The 18035-nt window shown below is 44.0% G+C and overlaps 1 long non-coding RNA gene across 8 annotated transcripts in view; it reads left to right on the plus strand.

Moving 5' to 3' along the window:
- Window positions 1-18035, plus strand: part of LOC140611752 (uncharacterized) — a 183980-nt gene that overhangs the window by 19452 nt on the left and 146493 nt on the right. For 4 of the 8 annotated variants that reach the window (XR_012012893.1, XR_012012898.1, XR_012012900.1 and 1 more), the window contains one exon: window positions 923-943. The exons of the other annotated variants lie outside the window; for them this stretch is intronic. This is a non-coding gene — a long non-coding RNA (uncharacterized lncRNA). The remainder of the gene's footprint in view (window positions 1-922; window positions 944-18035) is intronic. 8 annotated transcript variants of the gene reach the window in all.

Raw genomic sequence — 18035 nt, forward strand, 5'->3', positions numbered from 1 at the left:
TGGAATTTCTGTTTAGATTTGCATAGTGTTGCTGCTTTAAAAGCAATTTTTAGTCCTTTACTTGGCCTAATGGTTTTCTATTTTTTCTTACATATGCAAATGAATTACAATATAGGAATGCAGTTGACATCCAATCATAATGATCATTTGTTAGTTAAAGGCTATTTCAGTCTATAACACTTTGATCCCTAGGAATTTAGCTGTGGTTTTATGAGTTTTCCCGTATGATTGCCCACAAATTTTTATGTTGACTAAAATTGTAAGTGGTTTAAACTGTTCAAACAAATTACTTAGCAATTAAACCCCCAGCAAAATTGTAATTCATTTTAAATTAAGCACAGAGATTTGGTGCTCTTTCTGAGCAAAACAACGGGACATAACGGTGAAATATGGAAATTCGGTATTTTGCGTGAACTGTTTCCGACAGGACAAAAACATTCCCAGCACTGGGCATAGCAAAGCCTTCCACTAATGTGAATTAATTTTGTAGCAAAGGATCACTTGGGAGGATTCCTGCTTTTGAGTTTTATCCAGGTTTCATTCTTTGAAGCACCCTTTCCATAAACTTGTGTTTTATTCCTAATTTGTCGTACTTCACCTTTTGATATTTAAACAACTCACATGCAGCTAACCGAAGTCACGGTAGTATTCGCTTCTATATCAGGTTATCACCTGCTATGTTGAGAATTGCAAAGCCAGAGCACATTACAAAGAGTCAGTTGGACTTTGATACCCAAAATTGCATTTACGAGGTTCACACTCCTTTGTGTTTCACCAGATAGAGACAGCAACAGTGTTCTCATGTAATGTGTGCTTCAGCCTCTGTGCCAGAACTTATAGTGTCTGGATTTTAATATGTGTGTTGATCTGTTAACCAAAGTTGTTTTGTTTTGTTTTGTTTTGTTTTGTTTTTTGTCCACAGAGGCATGGACACCTGCTTCTGGTGAGTCTTTATGCTGAATATACATACTCAGTTGTCGGTATGTATGTATGTCACTTTGAGGTTCTCTCTCATCAGTGTTACCATTCTTGACAAAAAAAAGTCTTTGTGTTTGATATCCTTTCTCGTTTGTTAGCCAGGGTCTACCAAAACCATTACTTTTTGGTGACACTTCAGTTTTGGCCCAGAATGTCACGGTCTGTATTGAATCTCTCATTTCATTGATCCCTCATGGTTTTTTTTCTTTAATTTTTATTTATTTATGATAGTTACAGAGAGAGAGAGAGGCAGAGACACAGGCAGAGGGAGAAGCAGGCTCCATGCACCGGGAGCCCGATGTGGGACTCGATCCCGGGTCTCCAGGATCGCGCCCTGGGCCAAAGGCAGGCGCTAAACCGCTGCGCCACCCAGGGATCCCTCCCTCATGGTTTTTAATTAACTTTAGCAGCATTCGAAGATTTTCTTTCACTAAGGGGAGTCAGAGGAATCAGAGTCTTTCTCTACATTTTTAAAGTCATTCCATAAAAATATTCCTGTGACGTAACCTGAACTCAAAATGCATTTCATCAAAAGGGAGAATTAATCCAGTTTGATGAGCAAGTTCTGAATTCGATATGCTTTGTTTAATACTTGGTCCCGGTGCTACGCGTACCATCTTTCTGTTGTAGTTTTGTGTTCCCGTGCTAATTTTGCATATGTCCTTGCTCAGGAGTCTGGGGATTAGACTGCATTCTATCCCTGTTTATGTCAGCTGGTATTTTCATTATTTTCATCTTGCTTGCTTTCAGATTTTCCCCTCCTTCCCCAACTTTTCCAATTGTTGAGGTCCTTTATTTTTTTTCTTGCCTGCTTTCTGGGAATTTTGTTTAAGGGAAATGAACCTCTTGCTTCTTACAGTTTATGTTTTCCTAGCCATCTTATGGCCTTCCTCATTACTTAATTTTTTTAGGAAGATGAGCAGTTCAAAAAACACAACGTGAATATATGTTTTTGTTACTGTGATAGGGAAAAATCTTTATCATTTCTTGTCAAAAGCATTCTTCAACCCAGAGCATTTTACATACTAAAATGAATCTGTTGCCTATACGGAATGGAAGCCTAGTGTAGCAGTGAATGTTTCCCTCACAAATACAGTTTTTTATTGATTGCTAGCCATTTTGATTTCATTTATTAATGACTTTGTCACTGATCAGAAAACTCTGACATAGTATTTCTGTTTACTACTTTGGGAAAAGAATAATTAGGACCATTATTCATAACTCCAATATAGCTTGTTAATTTTCAAGTTCATCATACCAGAATATGCGCATGCGTGTGTGTTTGCAATGGTATTGATGTTTCAGCGTGTCTTCCTAAAAATTCACAATGTCTGTAGATAGATAGCTATTTCAACATTTTGTGAGGTCTTAGTTTTCTTTGTTCTTTTATTAAAATAACAGCAAGTAAATAGCCCATACTTTTGGTTGTGTCCTATAAGAATTTCTGCTTGGAATACTTGGAAAGAATAATGCTAGTGTTATATGAATTTTGTCTTAATCATCAATTATCAATTATTTTTTATCTATTTTTATCTTGAGTATGATAAATGATCATGGAGTCAAAAACTGTTTAGTTTAAACATAAAATGTTCTTCGGTCGATAGTTTATGAGATTCATTTCATAGAACTGTCTTTATGTTTCCATTTTGTGCTCAGTGTCCTTTTGTAGAAATCCAGATTGACTACTTTACACTGTGCATATATTTAGAGCATCATAAATGTGGGCCATCAAAATGATAATTTCATGGTATCGGTGAAACTCTGGATAGAATTTTCTTTCCTATCATCTATCAGAGTTTTAATTTGTTAACTTTACATGTCCTAAGTGTACTCAGTTATATCCTGAACCTGAAAGGTCGTTGAATATATGACACCTATAAGTACATACCTATCAAAACTGTAATTAAGATGCATTTTGCCATTTTGACCAAAATGTCATAACAGCAGAGGCACGCCTAAGTCTCTTAGTGGGTTTGTGCTTGATGTCATTGAGAGCAGTATAGTCGAGAATAACCCACTACTGGTCCCTGAGCCTCACATGAAAACACGTTCTGTACCAGAGGGTGGAGTACCTTTCACTTCTTCTCGATACCTCTTTTATTTTTTTAAAGATTTTTATTTATTTATTTATTCATAGAGACAGAGACAGAGAGAGAGAGAGAGAGAGGCAGAGACACAGGCAGGGAGAGAAGCAGGCTCCATTCAGAGAGCCCAACGTGGGACTCGATCCAGGGTCTCCAGGATCATGCCCTGGGCTGCAGGCGGCGCTAAACCGCTGCACCACCGGGGCTGCCCTCCATACCTCTTCTATTGGTGCTACTCACTGCAGAAATGACAGAATGAGCATGGGACTACTCTGTAGGCACAGTGAACATTTCCCAAAGTCTTCAAAGTGCACAGTCCCTTCAGGGTAGTAGACTAGCACATGACCTTGCTAGAAGTTTTTCTTCTTTAAAAATAAAGCCCTTTGTTTTTTTTCTCATTTCATGTCAGAATCTCTTTAAAAAAAAAGACATTTTACTTTGGAAAGAACTTTTCAGATAAATGATCGTTAAAAATGCAATCAGTATATAGAAGTGCAAAAAGTAAACGGAATTGCAGATCTCGTCACTCAGAGGCAGCTCCTGTTAGCTCTTGCTGATGTCTCTCACTGGTCACGTGTTCTCGTGCATATTTAGAAGTGTACATATAAGATTTTGTATAAAGGAGAATCTGTTGATCATGATGTTTTGCAGCATGCTCTGTCTCCTCCATATATCATAGACATCATTGCATATATTTTATAGATAACAGATTTACATTATAATTTAATGACCTCACAATCTGTTGTTTATCCATATCATGATACTGCAATTTCACGCTACTTTAATTTATATTTCTAAATATTTACTGTGAAAACAATGCTATGTGTAAATCTTTCCTAACTTATTATTTTCCTTGTTTAAGCTTGAGAGCTGGTGCTAAAGCATCCATCTCTCGTTCCCTCTGACCCATCTTCCGCTTCATGTTTCCACCAAACGTGGTAGTTGCTTTACTGTGTATACGTGAGGAATGGAGAAGATTGTCATTTTTATATTAAAGTAAACCCATATTTTATGTAGCCAGTTACAAAAATGTGAGATTTCAAAGAAATGTCTAATTTTCTTTGCATCAGCTCAGTTCTAAAGTTCTGTAACTCGTTCCCTCTTTCCTTTCATTAACAATACTTTGACAGAAAACATTGAGAAATATTCTGAGTGTTTGAAATATCAAATACTGATTATCCAGTGGGGAAAAAGGAGTAATACTTAATATACTCCGATTTCACCTTTATATGTCTGTTGGCTTTGATGTAAACACATGGTGTCAGACTCTTGATGTTTTAGGAGAGCTTTAATAATTAAGTTTATAGTGAATTGTCATATCAGGATTAGTGATAAATACAGTAGCCCATGTTCTGACCTAGGGTTAGTGGTCAGCCAGCTGCTGGTAGAAGTTTTTACTTCGCAATGCGTAGGCATCCTAAAGTATCTCATGGTATCATGACATCTGTAATTCAGGCATGAAAAATAAGGAATGGATGTGAGAATCCAGTGTTTAAAAATAACGTTTGAGGCTTTCTTGGTCTTGGTGGGTGATAGCTATGTGAGCACAGCCCAGTTTTCCCACCTGCAGAAGTCTTACAAAAGTACTGTTCATGCTCCATCCTCCAAACCCCATAGTCAAATGCTTTCCCCGAATCTCGAGCTAAACTGCATGAGTGGGAGCTCTCGGTGCTCCCTTGGTCTTGTGGAGCCACTGTAAGGCTTTAATATGCACGCGGTTGTCGTGGCTTGTTCCTCCTGGCAGTTTTGCCTGTTGTGGAAATAATCCTCTTCTTCTGGCCTGTGGCTTGTAAGTGCGCTGCTGCCTGCCCACTTCTGGAAGAGGAGACTTGTACCCTTCGACTCCCTACACGAGAAGACCTGCTGACACATTCAGAATAGGGCTGTGGGGCTTCTCTTTTTATAGAACCGAACGCGACAAAATTCACTTTGTTTTGTTAAGGAAGGAAGGATGCATATAGATTCCTTTGCGGCAGAAAAATATTTCCCATATAGAGATTAACACCTTTCAAATTGATTTTCTGAAATGTCTTATGTGGTTTCTTTGACATCTTCGATTTTATCAGAGATGTTTAAAGGGCAGAGTTTATGGGTGACGGGCACTGAGGGGGGCACTTGAGGGGATGAGCACTGGGTGTTATTCTGTATGTTGGCAAAGTGAACACCAATAAAAAATACATTTATTATAAACAAAAAAAAGAAAAACTTAAAAAAATAAATAAATTCTGCTTCTGAAACTAAAAAAATAAAAAATAAAAAAAATAAAAATAAAGGGCAGAGTTTAAGCAATGGGTCAGTTTTAACCAGAAAAATGTAGGATCTTCTTCTGAAAAAAGAAAGTTCAATATTTCAACTTTGGTCTATGTATACGTTCTAAGAACCAGGGAAGCTGTGTTGTGTTACCTTGGGCCTGTGTGTGTCAGTCGGCAGTAAATGACCGAGATCATGTGGTTTTCATCAATATTAATACTTGCTGGGGCACCGTTTCTAAAAGGTCAGGAATGACGGAGCAAAACATTTTCCCGAGAATGCTTTATAAGACGCCTTGAAAACATGAAGCAATTTAACCCACTTGATAGATAGTCCGTGGCTTCTGAGGTAAGGCTGCATGTCCAGAGCGTAGGGCATTGGCAGGAGTACGGAGCAGCAGGGCCGCAGTGTGTGCGCGCCCCTTTCGGGGCTGGGGGGCCTGGAGCCGGGGGGCCGGGGCCGGCTGAGGATGTGGCTTGGCCTGCATTGCACACCTTCCATTGTGGTCCTCCTTTCTCTTATGTGGAGAACACTTCTTTGCACACTCGAGTTATTTGTCAATCATCACACATGTGTAGACTGGTCTAGCGATTTTCTGGTAGGAGTTTGTTTTCATACTTAGGCCCTCGGTTTTTATTGAGTCACCATCAGCAGTGATTCGAAAAAATCCTCTCTGTATTTGCAGGGTTGGAGATTTGTTTGAAATCTGACCATCCAATAAGTCGTTCTCTGCATGCCGTGTGACAAATGTGTAGCGTTACCAGCAAAGATCATAGTAATTCCTTTAATTAATGCGTGACTTGAGAAGTCTCGGATTAATCAGCACATGACTCGTGGTTATTCGTACCCTTGTGGGAGTTTTTTGCCACCAAATGCAAATACCAGGCTAAAAATACTGCTTTGTTTGTAGATGGAGCGAATATTCATTGCAATAGTCCTGTACATCTAAGAAAACAGAAAGTAATTAAAATGTTGATCACTATAGTAAATCTCTGCAACGGCTGCTTGTTTGTATTTCACATGGGCTCACATTTCTGAGAAGTTAGCTCTTACACAACAACCTACCATGATTATCTGATATCCTCCAGAAGGTTAGCTGGGTTGTTTCCTATATTACTTAGGAAAAACTTTCTTTTCACAATCCAAAATGTCAGCATCAATTTAAAGTGTAACACTAAGCATGTGCTTGCTCTCTGAATATTATTCTCCAGCCACCCTGCCGAGGATCTGGCCGTGACACTTTGAGGAGCTCATCGATCCTCACTGTTCACGGCACTTTGCCTGAACACCCGGACTGCCGGGGCACCTCTGGATCCAGCTACCGTTGTTTCCGTGACCCAAGGTGCGCTGACCGTAGCAATTTACATTATGTGCGCAAATTAAAAGTTACCTTGCAACAGCAGTTTACTTTAAAAAAAGGCCTCGTTTTCCCCCATGTTAAAGTTCTGTTATGTTATAGGAGTTGCATTTTTGTATGATGCAAGGATCTTTTTGTAGGACATAGTCACCTGCCATGATGAAGATAGGTTTCTTTTTTCTTTTCATTTGGGCTTAGATCGGAATCTCCATAAGGAAAATTATCTTATCTTTCATCATCTTGTGCTATATGGGAAAAAAATATATATATATGCTATTTGATTGCATGTTTTAAATTTAATTACATTTTTTACCAGATTTAAGTCTAAAATAATTGAACTTGTCATATATTGCTGAAAATCTTTCTTTTTTCTGCTCCTAAATTCTCCACTTGAACTGTCACAGTGGTCTGATTTATCCTGTCCGGTTTATAGTTGTAGTGATAGAGAGAAATACCTACTCGACATTTTCAATGCAAATTGTTTTAGTTGCAGAATGCAGCATAAACATATGTTAAATCTAGCATTATCCGAGTTTTGGATACCATAAGTAACTTTTGTTTTCCTCACAACTTTTTATTTCTGCGATGAGGGAAGGAAAATAGAAAACTTCCTATCATTAACATTGTATGATCCTCTAGGGTAGAGACCTGACTTTGGCTGTTCAACCAAAGTTTTGCTGTTCGGGTTTGAACAGTGTTAACTGGGAAACGGCCACCCCATTAAAGAGTGTTCCCCCCAGTATTGGTAGAGACAAAGTAAAGTCAGATACACGCTGTATCTGTTATTTTTGTTGGAACTTACTATTGTTCTTCAGTTTCTGATTGTTCATTATTTTAAGACATATGTGCGCCTTGTGCAAGTACATTGAAGTGTCGTGCTCTTTTGGTGAGAAAATCTTTTGTATTTATCAGAGAGCACATGGATACATACAGTGTATAAGATTTTTCTGTTTCTGACGCATTTTCTTCCCCTAGAGATGTAGAGCTTTCAGAGTCATGAACAGTTTTCATCCTGATTTGTAATGATCTGTTTGTCCATAGATAGGAAAATGTTATGAAATAATACTAAATATTCCTAAGTAAGATTATACCCTGTAGAGATCAAAGCCCAACATGCATGCAGTTAGATTTTTGTCATATTCTGGAGCAGTGAGTATGCATGGTGTACGGTGGCCATAAGCACATGTATTCCGTGTCGGCTGTCTCTTACCTCGGTCTACTTATGTTTTCAGTAGCATGGCTAATGTTCATTATAAAAATCTTGATCTTATCTCTGAAAGTCTGCAATAAATGTAAACTTTCAAGTGTTTGACAGTGGCACGATACGCCAGGCTGGAAAGCTCATTTGACTAATAGGTCGTTGGCCTACTCTTAATTCAGCCTTTTGTCCATCCAGCTGCGTGACCTTGTGTGCATTCCTTTAAATCTCTGTCTGTCGTCTGTGCACGCGTGGGATTCCGGGGGAGCTGGAGCTGGGGTCGCAGCCCCTGAGTTCCCTGTGTTCCACAGCAGCTGTACTTGCTTGAACAAACCTCCTTGACTCTCCGAGCCTGGTTTCGTGGTCTGAACCCCTGATGTGATCAGATGTAGACTATCGTGAGGATCAATTGAGGCAATAAATGGAAAGCCCTGTGAGGGGCTTGTGGTGAGGAAAGCTCTGTGTAGGCTTATTAATCTCTAGTACCTGACTTTGAACAACACCATTACTTCCTGATGAAGTACTTCATCAGTACTTCCTAATGGCCAACCTGATGGCCGATGCAGCGTCGGCCAAGTTATTTAACCTCTTACGCTCCATTCACTCAACTACAAATATGGAAAATTACTCTTTCTTCCAGAATTCTCCTAAGGAGTGAACTACATGAGGTTAAGTATGTAACATGTCACAGCAGAGTGATGTCAGGTCTTCCTGTCCTGTCACTGGGTATCACCTCTGCCTCGTGCATTTTCATCTAGTGAAAGCTTCCTGAGGCCCAGCCTCATTTTAAGTCCTGGGAGAGAGTGATGAGCAAGACAAGGACTCTGTATTTCTGGAGATGACTTCCTTGTGGGGTCTCAGGAAATAGAGGAGTGAGCCAATCAGTAATTTCAGAAAGCAGTGGGTACTATGGAGGAATGATGTTGGGTGACAGGCAAGGAAGTGACGAGGGGTGGGGGGAGTCATGGCAGAGGTTAGCATTGCAGATAGATCTGTTGCAGAAGGCAGCCCCAGAGGGTTTTGTAAAGACTTTTCTTTGAGATAGTTGTAGACTCCCATGCAGTTGTAAGAAATGACACAAAATATTACCATGCAGAGTACCGTAATACACACATAACCAAACTAAAAGTCCGAGCATTCTTTCTGAGGCATTTAGAGTAGAATCTTGAATTATGAGAGGGGTTATGTCAAAGAGCATTCCAGGTGGAGGGAATACAGAGGTGCCAATTCTGAAGTGGGAAGACATTGGGACGTTGGCTTCACTGAGCAGGGCCACTGTGGCTGTGACCCTTGCATGAGGGAACGAGGGCTTTATGAAAGGTTGAGCAGCCACTCTGTCTTGCAGGGCCATGACGGTGGTGGTGCGACACTTGTGTTCTTTGTGCAAGCAATCACACTAGTTGTGCTTCAGCAGAGTGCTCAAGATCTCCCTCCATAATTTGTCAAAACTATCACCCCCTCCCCATTTTTAAGTTGGACCTCAAACATTTTCATCTCAAGTATCAATAGTACAGGATGGGGTTTTCTACAAGTGTATGGGAAAAGTTGACCTTGTAAAAGTATTTTGTATCTCACTATTGAATATGTATCCAATAGAACGTTACTACCATGATAATTTGATGCTCACTATCATCCCTTTGAACTTTACCTGACTGAGCTCTCTCTTTTCACTGTCAGAACAATTATATTTGCTTTTCTTCTTGAACTCCTGTCTCTGTCATTTCCTCCATAGATTTTATTTTATGCTTTTTATAATGGGAAGATGTTTTAATAAGTATTCTGTCATTTTTCTGTGTGTATGTGTGTACATATACAGACTGGTATATACACACATGGAAGTAAGGTTTCTAAAGTTTTAGTGTCTTTGGCTACAGTATTCTAAGTGTGAAAATCGGTCAGAAAGAATTGTTATTATAAATAGTACTGATGCACAATTGATATAAACGGCAAAATTAATAGTATGATTGGTAATTTTTAAACATGAAATATAATGCCATTGGGATGCCTCTCTTAGCAAGATGGAGAGAGAGTTTATAAAATTTCAGTTCATGTACCCATGAATGAATACTATGACCAGGGTGATGTAAAGTCTGGTGGAAATTAATAGTAAACATAAATGATATGCTGTGGGGCTTTGAAATGACGTTTGAATGATTATTAGGTATGTTGTTTGTATATTATATATGTTTATAGTATGTCATTACAGTCGATGAATTACACTGTTTTAGAAGTTCATGTAATGTTAACAAGGGCATGCTAGGAATGAATAAGCAGGAAGGTGCTTACCTTCCTGATGAGGGGGTAGATATATGTCCTTAGTAAAAATTTATAGTACCCAATATTCTTTGTGTAAAAACTTAATGATACTGTTCCTCTAAGTTTGAATAAATGTTTAAGAAAAGATATATCTTATGTTATATAATATTGAACATATATATGTGTTTTATATATATATATATATACATATATATATATATACATATATCAGTTCTGAGAAATGATTCTTTTACTGACTTAAAATTGGTCTACTGGAAATTCATGTAGCATCTTTCACCTCTTCCTCCTTGAAATATCACAGAAAATACATAACTGAGACCGAGGCATGTGTGAGTGGGCGGGCTCTGGCTCCTGACTCAGCATTGTGACTTTGTAGATAGGGTGTGTGAATTATTTCCCAGGATTATTTTCTTCTTTTTTTTTAAAGCAAAACCTGAGGTAATTCCATGCTTAGAGACAGTATAGATCTTTCCCGTGAGCTTTCTGCCTCAGTGAGTTGAGTTTCCACTGTCTCCAGCCTTTCTTTCCTGTTCTCTTTGTGCGTGGCTCCCAGTCAGCTTGACGTCCTTCCCTGATGATCCTTCGGGATTGAGGAGGCAGGATCTATCAGCAGGAACCGCCACCCCTCTCACGATCCCATCGTCACTGTCCCTGAATTCAGGACAGATGAATTTAGGCTAGGTGGCGTGTGTCTGATGTCATTCTCTTTTTATGGAAATGAACGCAAAGAAGGAAAGACCGGATGTTCTGTCCCAGGCTTAGTGACGCCTTGACTTTAGAAAGGCTTTGCGGTTAACAGGGGATTCTGTGGTGTTCCAGTGCCTTTTACCACTCACTCTGGAGCACAGTACAGGAGGAGCAAGGAGGAGGCCTTCGTTCTGGTAAGTGACAGAAAAGCAGTGATGGGGTAGGATGTGGTGAAGGCGAAATGGCATCGGGTGCTACCTCAGGAGCTTCCGTCAGCTTTCAGGGACAGGAAGGACTAGCTGAGCCAGGGATCAGGAATCGACACCTATAAACCATCTGGACCTAACTGCTGTCTTTCAAAATTCTTCACGTGCCCTAAGAGTGTGTGGAGGTCATGGTCTGAGTCAGAAGGTTGTGGCAGACGGAACGCACTGGAGCAGGGAGAGCGCTGAAAAGATCTGGTTCCAGGAAGAGATGATGGTGGTGTGGAACCAGGTGCTAAGAGTGGCCAGGCAGACGGTCAACCCTGAAGGCAGAGCCCACGGCACGGCCTGAAAGATGGATTGTGGGATGGGAGAGGGGGAGGGATCAGGAAAGAAGTGGGCTGAGTGCATGCGGGTACCTTTAAGTGATGTGGAGAAGACAGCTTTCGGGAACTGAGAGATGTTGGGTTGGCAATACTCTCAGATAGATGTCCAGGTGGAGGTGTGGACGGGGAAGGAAGCACTTGCAGAAGGAAAGACAGAGGCCAGGCCTGAAGGTACTCCTTCGAGAGGTGGGGTGGCCTGTAGCTGCCGCCTGCACCTCCAGCGGGTGTGGAGACGGGGTGCGGGGTAGAGGAGCAAGCCTTTGGCGGTCCTCCTGCTGCAGGTCAGGTGAAAAGGACAGAGGCCACAGTGGCATCCCAGAGGGCAGCTTGTCAGGGCAAATGGTGGACTGCAGACGTCTTAACTCTGAGTAACAAAGGGCTTCAAGGAGGGACTTAATATTCGTGTCCAGGATTATCTGTAACATCAAGACAGATTTAGGCTGTCACATTCGTAGCGAGTCTGAATTGGAGTTTGTTGAACTGGATGGTTTTGGGAGATTCCATCGTCTCCTGAGCCCCGATGTTCTGTAATGTCAGAACCACCTGTCCAGATGGTGCCTGGGCCGTGTCCCACGAGGTTTGGTCATTGGGACTTTTCTTTTACTGGTCTGAGGAACCCGAAAGTCTCTTTCCCTGTGTCCGTCCTCTCCTCTGTCCAGTCTGTCTGCAGGTCATTCGGATGGAGCAGGTTAATCAGGACCAGCCGCATTTACGTTTCCTCACGTGAGTTACTAGGGTGCGAGTGAATCTTGAACCCCCTGCAGTGTCCTGCTCTTGTGTATTGTGACGGGTTCGGTGCCTAGGTCCGATGGTTGAGGCCGTGCTATGTGACTTCAGGACTATTTCCCTTGGGTGGTCCCGGTAAGAGCTGTTTTTCCAGTCTCTTCCTGCCAACATATTCTTACATGTTTATGGCTTGGAGGTAGGTTAAAATAATGAAGCCTTTATTCCATGATTTATCCTCTACTTTTATGTATTTAAAAAATGCTAATTTCACGGTTGGTATTTTGCGCATCATGAACTTTCATAGTTACTCATTTGGGAATTTGAGAATTTTTGTATTTCAGTATATGGTTTTGTAGTTTTTTAATCCATTGCAATGTTGATGAAATTGTCATAGTTATTCTCTTGTTGTATAATTTAGCTATTAAAAAAAGATTTATATTTTTTCTATTAGTGATTTCACCACTTGATATACTGAGTTGTCTTCTGAGAATTCATTAAGATTATGCAGTGAAACCCCATACGTGTTTTAAAATTCAATCGTATTGTATCATTATATCCATGGTTAAGCTGTTAGCAGAGTGAGAAAAAAAGTAAATAGTGTGATTTGATCAAATGCCGTGTTTCCATCGCTCTCGCTCACTGCGTCAAGCAAGCGTGGTTCACGGTTTTCCTGTTTACTTGTCACTTTAACTTTGTTACACCGCTCTATTCTCTGTCCCCTGCAACTTTGAGTTGGCCCCCACCCCCTTTATTTTCTGCTCCTTAATCTTTGCATATTATAACTCTTACATCATTCCACTAATGCTCATGCCTCCTTCTCTTTGGATGAAGCACTGTGGTAGCAAACTGCGAGCATCACCATCGTTTCAGACAGCTCTGGGCTTGTGTCTTTGTTCTGTGACGTGGGAATTGTGAGGCCTTTGGCAAGAAGCTTAGAGTTTCTATGTGTAAAAGGAAGTAATCATATTTAGTTCAGAAAGTTGTGAAATTTAAATAACATGTTGTAAATTTTTGAATACTTAGCAAACTACTCAATACGTTACCTAAAAGGTTTTTTTAAAAATCTGATTCAAATATACTCTTTTCCTCCAGTCTCCCTCCAAACCTCAAATGGCCAGAACTTGATTTTCCCCTATTGTGTTTCTACACAACCTATTGTTCTTTTGAAGGGGGTGTCTCTTCCCAACCCCCATCCCCAGCCACAGCTGCTTTTAGGATTTCCTTTTTGTTTTTGTTTTTCTGTATTGTGATGATCACGTGACCTGTGTGTGATGCGTGCCTGTGTGTATATGTGCACGCGTGTGCTGTGTGTGCCTGTAAGCGCACATGTGTTTTCATTCTGCCTCTTGAATGTGGGAATTGGTGTCTTTCTGCAGTTTGGGATCCTTGGCTGTTCTCTCTCTGGATATTGCTTCTATCTCTGTCCCTCTTTTCCTGGGACCTCAAGTTCAAGTATGATGGGCCTTTTGCTGTGGACCGTGTGTCTTCTGTTCTTTTCATTGCTTCTTCTGCTTGCTCTCCAGTTTTGGTATTGTCTGTTTGCTCTATCTCAGAACTCACCAATCTTGTCCTTTCCTATGCCATCCGAGTTTTCTGTTAAGCCATCGATGAATGCTTGGTGAAAGATAGTTTATTTTATAGGTCTAGAATATCCATGTGATTTCTTCATATGCATTACACTTTTCTCATTCAGTTCTCCATTTGTTGCATCCACTTCTGTCCATCTTGTTACCTGTTTTTCTTACCAGCATGATCTTACTTACTTCACGGTCTTTGCTTATTTTTATTCTGAATTATTGGTTGCATTTTCCTTCCCGTGTATGTTTCTGGTAATTCTTTGGATGTGTGCATAACACAGTGAATGAAAGAACATCGAGGGCCAGATGGTTTATTTAGTTGGTCGATAGTCCCTTCTTCTCTTTGGTGCATTGAGCTGGCCTTCAGTGCCCCTGTAATTTTTCCCTGTTTTTCCCCTGTGGACACTCTGTGTTTTGATTGAGACCCACTAGTCAGAAGCAGGCTCTTTGTCCTCAGCACTGGAAGGCCTCACAAGCACTACGCTAGTCCTTTCAGGGATTTGGAGTGTCATACTTGGTCTTCTTCTGCCCCATGCAGCTTAGTCATCTGGAAGCTCCCACGTGGGTGGGTCTGTGTTTGTGGGAGACCCGTTCTCGCTAGCAGAGGCTCATCCCGTAGGTACTGCGAGGCCACGATAAGCTTCGCTCGGTCCCGTCCCCTTCACCTCCCACCTTCCCAAAGCACACGTCCTGTGGGAATGTCAGCCTTGCATTTGGGCCTCCTTGAGTTTCCAGTGTGTCACTGTATGGTGATGGTGTCCTCTTATCCCAGTGGAGCTGATGTCCTGAATCGGCAAGTGGCCTGGGGACAAAATGGTGCCCCATCATCAGCCTCCCCAGTGAAGCGCTCTCTGTCCTCTGCATGGATCCTTTACCTAGCTCTGGTCATCTGACAGCTTCCTGACTATCGCCAGGAGCACATCTTTTCTGGTTGTTGGGATCGAGGCTTTGGCTTGCACCATGTATGTATGTATGTATCTTCTCAGGAAGTGGAAGTCCCTGATTTAATAAAAAGCTTAGAAATTGTGATTTGTTAATACCTGAAAGATGGTGGTGAGCAAGTTCTTGGTAACTGATGATGCACATAGCGAGTGCCCCATTACTGCTTTTTTAATTGGATGCAGAGTTCTTTCTTCACTGTACACAAGAATGTGTGATTTTTTTCATTCTTTTTTTTAGATTGTATTCAAATTCAAGTTGGTTAACATATAGTGTAGTATGAGACTGGGGTAGAATGTAGTGATTCATCAGTTGCATATAACACCTAGTGCTCATCACTTCACATGCCCTCCTTAATGCCCATCCCCCAGGTACCTGATCCACCACCCACCTCCCCTCCAGTGACTGTCACTTTGTTTCCTATGATTAAGAGTCTCTTATGGTTTGCCTCCTGCTCTGTTTTTATCTCATTGTATTTTTCCTTCTGTTCCCCATGCCCATCAGTTTCATTTCTTAAATTCCACATATGAGTGACCCAGAGGGCTGACACACCCAGCCAGAGAAACAGGGCGCCCGGGCCGCAGGGCAGCCCTGAGCCAGCAGGTATCCCCTGGACTTTACAGCAGCTGCTGTGGGAGGCTGAGGTCAGGGGTGCAGGGAGTCAGGAGGCGGGGCCGAGTGCTGGCACCTTCCCCACCAGAGGCCATCTCCCTACATGCAACAGCGGGCTTCCGCCAAACCTTACATGCAACATGTTCGCCAGATGCCCAACTGCCTGGGGGTTGAAATGGCAGGGATCCGGAGCACCCTGGGTGAAGGAGGACCCCAGAACTGTGTGGGGCCCCACCTGGCCACTCTCCCGCAGCCCTGTGGCTGCTTCTGCAGCAGAGCTCTTCACTGGGGACCCGCCAGCCTGAGGTCTCCTGTCCCAGGCCCCCCAGACCACCGGACAGCTGACAGGTGGCCCCCGGGGCTCCTATGCCTTTGAGCTCAAGCACGAGCTCCTGTTTGGCAGCCCCTCCATGGCACCTGCCAACCCAGACCCTCTGCAGGCCAGGCACATGGTGGAGGGCTCCTAGGCCCCTGCTGCGGGCTGCCAGGAGACCCCGCCCCAGGCCACAGGATGGCCCCGACCTGGGCAGCTTCCCAACCATCTGCCCTGCAGGAGAGCCTGCCCCAGACTGCCAGCCGCCCCACCGCTATACCCACACCAGGACTCCTCCTCGGGGAGAAGCACCTGGGCTGTTGGGGATAGGATGGCAAATGACGCCAGGGGCCTACCCCCCGGCCTGCAGAGCGTCTGCCAGTACCAGGCCTGTGCCACACGGATGGCAGAGGCAGGGAGGCCCCACTGGAGCAGCATGCGGGGTGGGCGGTCCAGCTCCAGCCTCAGGGTCATCCCTTCCTCTGTGGCCCTCACACCGTGTTTGCATCGAAACGTCCCCGAGTGCATCCGGCTCTGGCTACACAGCGTGGGAAGCAGCATGACAGAGAAGGCGGGAGGCCCGGCCTGGTTTCGTCCTCCATGCTAGCCAGATGGGAGGCCACCCAGCCGGGACAGCCCCGCCAGGCTGCTGTGCCTGCCGGGACAGGCGGGGTGACACTGACTCACCATGTGCCCCCCCAGCTTGGGCTCCAGTGTCCGTGGGCCTGGTCCCCTCAGGGCAAGGGGAACACACAAGGCCGTACCCATGTCTGGGCTCAGCGGCAGAGGGCAGGCCAGGGCAGCTGTCGGGCTGCACACAAGCTGACCTCTGGAGGCCAGCCAGCCCTCAAGAATCACATCCAGGAAAGGAACTAGGGGTGGGGGAAGTGGAGGTGGGCGGGGTTGGGGGTGACTGGGTGATGGGCACTGATGGGGGCACTTGATGGGGTGAGCACTGGGTGTTATTCTATATGTTGGCAAATTGAACACCAATAAAAAGTCAATTTACAAAGGAAAAAAAAAGGAACTGACACATGTTTCCTAACTGATGGGAAGGCTAAATCCCAATTAGATATTAGCAAAAATTAAAGATATAACATTTTTCCCATTGATGTTCCAAAATAAAAATAAAAAAGAATCACACCCAGGGAGAGCACCAGAGGCTTGAGCTGAGTGGGGAGCAGAGCCTGAAATGTTGGTGTTACCCCCCACACCCACCGAAGCTGGGACAGGTGCCAGCGGGAGGCCCACGGGAGCGCCACCCTGCCAGTGGGGCAGACGCGGGTGGCTGTGGGTCTGTCCTCAGGTGGGCAGTCCTGGGCACACTCCTCTCCACACCGCAACTGCCACCTCCCGGACACTTCCTTTCTACGTAGAACATGGAGACTGTTCTCCCTCCCACACGTTTTGGGGCAAACTGTTGAAAGATGGGGCCTTTCCTCCCTGGCAGATAATCTCTGGTCCTGGGCACTTGTGCGCTAATGCCACCACGCCTCCTCCATTCACTTGAGAAGCGTCGCTAGAGCCTGACCACAAGCACGGTCCCCGGGACTAGGGTGCGGCCAACGTGCTGTGCCCTGGAGGGTGCAGGCAGATGGGTGAGCCCAGCACCGCAGGGCGAGACTCGCTCCATGGGGTGTGGGGGTGTGTCCTCTGGCTGAAGCTTCGGGATCCTGTGCTCACTTCAGCTTTTCAGAACCTGCTGGAAACCCATGTCAGCTCTGCAACCACAATTCTTTTTTCTTGAAAGCTCATCAGATTTCTGAAAACCACAGGTTAGAGCAGACACAGTTCAGAAGACACTGAGGAATCCCCTACTTTGGCATCTGCTTTGTCCGTGAGTCAGGGACCTCATGGCTGGAGTTCCGGAAAAGCACACATGCAGAGAAGAGTCTCAGAAGCAAGAGACACACACAGATGCTTAAGTGCTTAAATACAGATTTATTGCAAACCAACACTGGAGAGGGGACTTCGTGGGTGGGCACTGGTCTCCGCGGACCTCAGCTGATGGAGCTCACTGGCCAATCTGTGGCAGCCGCGTCTGGAGAGAGAAAACACGCAGGCTGCACCGGCTCCAGGGCCCAGGCCAGCAGCAATGGGCAGAGGACACCCACGAGGACGGCCTGCCATCGGCCGCATGGCCCAGTGCCCCAGCCTGCCACTCTGACGCTGGTGAGCCGCTGCCACGGCAGGCGGAGTGGGCCAAAACACAACACTGAAAACGACGTCAGAGAAGATGACGGACCATGGAGTCCATGGCTCCCCAGTCTCCCGAGTAGCTGGGGTACGGTGCATGCCCCACCTCGTCACACCAGGAGACCCCGACGAGACCATCGAGACCGGTTCTCACACACGTGCATGCCATGAGAGCCCTGGGACATGGGACAGGTGTGCAAATCCTGGGGACCCTGAGGATGGGTCTCAGCAGCTCCAGCAACAGGCTCCGGC

The sequence above is a fragment of the Canis lupus genome, chromosome 20, assembly GCF_048164855.1.
Source record: "Canis lupus baileyi chromosome 20, mCanLup2.hap1, whole genome shotgun sequence".
NCBI lineage: Eukaryota > Metazoa > Chordata > Mammalia > Carnivora > Canidae > Canis > Canis lupus.